The sequence below is a fragment of the Aquarana catesbeiana genome, linkage group LG01 (genome assembly GCF_042186555.1).
Source record: "Aquarana catesbeiana isolate 2022-GZ linkage group LG01, ASM4218655v1, whole genome shotgun sequence".
NCBI lineage: Eukaryota > Metazoa > Chordata > Amphibia > Anura > Ranidae > Aquarana > Aquarana catesbeiana.
Window position 1 is genome coordinate 689,334,230 of NC_133324.1, and position 6,000 is coordinate 689,340,229.

A 6,000-nucleotide genomic window follows, 5' to 3' on the forward strand; every position below is an offset into this window, starting at 1 on the left:
AAAATGTCCAAATTGGGCCCAAAGTGTCAATATTTTGTGTGGCCACCATTATTTTCCAGCACTGCCTTAACCTCTTGGGCATGGAGTTCACCAGAGCTTCACAGGTTGCCACTAGAGTCCTCTTCCACTCCATGACGACGGAGCTGGTGGATGTTAGAGGCCTTGCGCTCATCCACCTTCCGTTTGAGTATGCCCCAAAGATGCTCAATAGGGTTTAGGTCTGGAGACATGCTTGGCCAGTCCATCACTTTAACCCTCAGCTTCTTTAGCAAGGCAGTGGTCGTCTTGGAGGTGTGTTTGGGGTCGTTATGTTGGAATGCTGCCCTGCGGCCCAGTCTCTGAAGGCAGGGGATCATGCTCTGCTTCAGTATGTCACAGTACATGTTGGCATTCATGGTTCCCTCAATGGACTGTAGCTCCCCAGTGCCGGGAGCACTCATGAACCCCCAGACCATGACACTCCCACCACCATGCTTGACTATAGGCAAGACATGCTTGTCTTTTGTACTCTTTACCTGGTTGCCGCCACACACGCTTGACACCATCTGAACCAAATAACTTGATCTTGGTCTCATCAGCCCAAAGGACATGGTTCCAGTAATCCATGTCCTTAGTCTGCTTGTCTTCAGCAAACTGTTTGCGGGCTTTCTTGTGCATCGTCTTTAGAAGAGGCTTCCTTCTGGGACGACAGCCATGCAGACCAATTTGATGCAGTGTGCAGCGTATGGTCTGTACACTGGCAGGTTGACCCCCCCCACCCCTTCAACCTCTGCAGCAATGCTGGCAGCACTCATACGTCTATTTCCCAAAGACAACCTTTGGATATGATGCTGAGCACGTGCACTCCACTTCTTTGGTCAACAATGACGAAGCCTGTTCTGAGTGGAACCTGTCCTGTTAAACCACTGTATGGTCTTGGCCACCGTGCTGCAGGTCAGTTTCAGGGTCTTGGCAATCTTCTTATAGCCTAGGCCATCTTTATGTAGAGCAACAATTCTTTTTTTCAGATCCTCAGAGAGTTCTTTGCCATGAGGTGCCATGTTGAACTTCCAGTGACCAGTATGAGAGAGTGAGAGCGATAACACCAAATTTAACACACCTGCTCCCCATTCACACCTGACACCTTGTAACACTAATGAGTCACATGACATCGGGGAGGGTAAATGGCTAATTGGGCCCAATTTGGACATTTTCACTTAGGGGTGTACTCACTTTTGTTGCCAGAGGTTTAGACATTAATGGCTGTGTGTTGAGTTATTTTGAGGGGACAGCTAATTTACACTGTTATACAAACTGTACACTCTCTAATTTACATTGTAGCAAAGTGTCATTTCTTCAGTGTTGTCACATGAAAAGCTATAATAAAATATTTACAAAAATGTGAGGGGTGTACTCACTTTTGTGAAATACTGTATATATGTCCATCTGTAATATAATTAACCACTTCAGCCCCAGAAGAATTTACCCCTTTCTTGACCAGAGCACTTTTTGTGATTCAGCACTGCGTCACTTTAACTGACAATTGCGCGGTCGTGCGACATTGTACCCAAACAAAATTGACATCCTTTTTTTTCCCACAAATAGAGCTTTCTTTTGGTGGTATTTGATCACCTCTGCGTTTTTTATTTTTTGCGCTATGAACAATAGAATAGCAACAATTTTGAAAAAAAACACATTATTTTTTACTTTTGTTATAATAAATATCCCCCAAAAATATATAAAAAACTATTTTTCTATTTTTTTCCTCAGTTTAGGCCGATATGTATTCTTCTACATATTTTTGGTAAAAAAAATCGCAATAAGCATATATTGATTGGTTTGCGCAAAAGTTATAGCGTCTACAAAATATATATAATATTGTTATTTTTTTTTTTTTTACTATTAATGGCGGCGATCTGCTTTTTATCGTGACTGCAACATTATGGCGGACACATCGGACAATTTTGACACATTTTTGGAACAATTGGCATTAATACAGCAATCAGTGCGATTAAAAATGCATTGATTACTGTAAAAATGTCACTGGCAGTGAAGGGGTTAACACTAGGGGGCGGTGAAGGTGTTAACTGTGTTCCCTGGGAGGTGATTCTAACTGAAGGGGGAGGGACAAACTACAGGAAGTGACAAATCGTGGTTCCTATCTAATAGGGACACACGATCTGTCACTCCTGACAGAGCAGGGAAGTGTGTGTTTACACACACTTGTCCCTGTTCTGTGTCTCCAGCTCACGATCGCTCGTAGCCGGCGGTCATTGCGACCATCGGCCACGAGCATCAGCACCCCCGATGTGCAGCGGGCGCGTGCCTGCTTATCCGGAACCGCAAGCCCACGTATAGTTACGTGGTTTCGCGCAGGGGAGCCAACCTGCCGTAGTAAAACTGCACCGACTGGTCCGGAAGCCGTTAAAAAGACATATAAAGAGAAAAGCTCTGTAGTACAAATGATAAACGGGTACAGTAAAGATGCTGTATCATTTCTCATGAAGGAGGCTGTTGAAACCAGTCAATAGACTGAATTTTGGCCTGTTCAGCGGGGACCACCCAAAATTCAATTCATCCATGGGCAGGCTGGTAGTATTGAAGTCGATTATTGGTATTCACTTATTGCCGACGCTAGCAGTAATCGTGTTCTGCCGACAGGGAGGGCTCCCTGCGGTTGCAGGAAAGAAAATCAAATAACTCATGGACCTCTTTAGCGACTTACAGCCTTTAGCGTTCTCAACTTTCTCAGGCTCCAACATTAGTTGGACAGCTTCTTATAAGAAGTGCTACAATAAATGCTTTTTTTTTTTTTGTGTGTGTGTGTGTGTAGCAGGCACCTACTTTCATGTAGGTGACCTTTTTCTGAGCTTACAGTTTCAGGTAAAATTCAGGCAGGCTTGTACTATTATAATAGTACAGGCAGGCTTGTACTATTATAGTATATTATATACTATTATATGTACTATATAAATATATATTATATTTATTTTGGGAACTGGGAGTGTTAGTATAGTGTAGGGTGTGGCTATCTGTGCTTGGACCCAGAGATGCCTCCTCTTACTTTCAATTAAATGATTTTTGGGAGAGAGGTTGGACTTGGGATCTGCGTGACAGGCAGCTTGTAGGTGAGTTCTGGCCAATCATTAATTTGTTTGGAAGGAGGCGGGATCACATGACAGGCGGGGTCTTTTTGCAGCAAGGGAGAGCCTTCAGGGAGAGGTTCCCCTGCGGGGGGCCAAGCAGAGCCTTCCCCCCCTACAGGGAAGGAGGGGGGACTGGGACACGCGGAGGAGTTGATGACACCGGACAGTATGTAGTCGCGGGTGTCGCTGAACGCCCCTACGGGGAAGGGAGCGTGCCAGTTTGGAGAGAAAGTACAGAGAAACACTTATGGAAGAAGTAGCAACTAAGTGGACTACATCTGGGCAGTCGATTGTTTGTGAGTGGAACATGGACTATCGATCAAGTGAGTGAAAGCCCAGGGGAAGGGTACTACCAGAGGCTGAGGGATGTTGGTACGCAAGTCAGCGAAACAGGTGGTGATGGCCTGTGACTTTGGGTTCAACAATGCCCCAGGATTTCAATCAGTCGGGCGGGAGGAATTATTCAGAGTAATCTCTTCTTTAGCTCAACTTGGAAGTACCATGCAGACGGGAAGTAGTTGTAAAAAGGTAGCGGTAAAGCTCCAGGTACAAATAGAGATACAGACTGTTCTAAGAAATTCTGCAGGTGAAGTAGTTATTCAGAGTGACTCCTTACCATATATTCTCTAGTAAATCTACTTCCATCTTCCCCACAAAGAAATCATTGAGAGTGATTTCTTATAGTCCACATTGTGCTACGTCTTTGCACAAAGCAGACAAAGAAAGAAATTATGAAGCAGTATAAGAGCATCTCAGAAAAACCCTTCTCCTATCCCAGTTCACGTTGTATCAATAAAAGTAAGAGAAAACTACAATATGGACTGTTTTCTATTTCTATGGGCTAGGTGGTAAATATAATTTACGGATATAACACACAAATTGCCGCTCCTACGGGGGGTAGGGCACTACATGTGCATCTATGGCTTAGGGGTGCGCATCTTCACTGGCCTCACGATTCGATTCGATTACGATTATCAGGTCCACGATTCACGATGCATCACGATTACTGCGCGCGGTTTTCATCCAAAAAAATTAAGTAGTCAGAAGAACTCCATTTTTTAAATTTTATCTGTTCTTAAAAAAAAGACAACACTCCTTGCATGTAGCAAAGTGTAAACAGTGCAGACAACTTAAAGAGGAGCTCCAGACTGCCCCCAAATGACTACAGAAGATGGTCAGAGACTGCAGACATAATACAGGAGATGGTCAGAGACTGCAGACAATGGTACAGGAGATGATCAGAGACTGCAGACATGGTACAGTAGATGGTCAGAGACTGCAGACATAATACAGGAGACGATCAGAGACTGCAGACATAATACAGGAGATGATCAGAGACTGCAGACATAGTACAGGAGATGGTCAGAGACTGCAGACCTGCTGGACATGGTAAGGGAGGTGCCAGACTGTCCTATCCAAGATGAATAATACCCCGCCCCCCCTCACCACTAACCTGTCCCCATATAATACGATTACCATAGCGCTCCCCTGCCCAGTGTCACCACAGACCAATTCCCATCCTTCTTCCCCCACCTCTACACAGTGAACATGCAAATAGGGCAATAAATCAAAAAATTGTGTGCAGAGCTTTGTGGTGATAATAAATGCACAAAAAATCTTACTTATTCAAAGTAATTCCAGTGCTGAGTGTTCTCTGCTGTGTTCAAATAATTCACCAGAAATCAGGAATGGCACAGCAGAGAACACTCAGCACTGGAATTACTTTGAATAAGTAAGACTTTTTTGTGCATTTATTATCACCACAAAGCTCTGCACACAATTTTTAGATTTATTGCCCTATTTGCATGTTCACTGTGTAGAGGTGGGGGAAGAGCAGAGGTGTCCTCCATGCGGCCCCCTTACCTGGCTTGACATGCCGCGGCTCCACTCTCCTCCTCGGAGCTCCGTGCTCCACAAGCTGGCCACCGCCACTCTTAGCAGCAGCAGCTCCATGTCCCTGCGAACATGCATACAGCGTCGCTCCTCGCAGGGCAGCAGGGGGATGACGTAAGTCAGAGGCAGCATGAAGGAAAATCCGGCGCGGCTTACTTCCGCGGCTCTTCGGCGGCTCCCTTCGGTCGCGGAGGCGGGGCATAACGTGGCGCGAGGATGACGTCATCCTCAATCGATGCCTTAAAGCTATAGCATCGATGCCGCATCGTGGAAGGTCGGATGCCGATGCATCGATTCGGCGATTAATTTCAGCAGCCCTACTATGGCTGCACCTCCCCTAATCAGTTAATTTGAGCACAGCTGACTTCAAACAAGGACTCAAGAATTCACACAGCTTTTGCTTATATAGTGAACCTGTGCCCAGACTATGCACACTAATGTATTTACATATTCTGAACAAGCAGTAAAAGGCACTTTAACCACTTAAGAACCAGGCCTATTTTTGACACCTGTTGTTTACAAGTTAAAATCCGTTTTTTTTTTTTGCTAGAAATTTACTTGGAACCCCCAAACATTATATTTTTTTTTTCAGGCACTCTAGAGAATAAAATGGCGGTCGTTGCAATACTTTGTCACACCGTATTTGCACAGCGGTCTTACAAACGAAATTTTTTTGTAAAAAATATACTTTTTTGAATTAAAAAATAAGAATACAGTAAAGTTAGCCCAATTTTTTTCTATATTATGAAAGATGATGTTACGACAAGTAAATTGATACCCAACATGCTATGCTTCAAAATTGCGCCCGCTCGTGGAATGGCGACAAACTTTGCCACTTAAAAATCTCCATAGGCAATGTTTAAAAATGTCTACAGGTTACCAGTTTTTAGTTACAGAGGAGGTCCTATGCTAGAATTATTGCTCTCGCTCTAACGATTGCGGCGATACCTCACGTGTGGTTTGATCATCGTTTTTATATGCG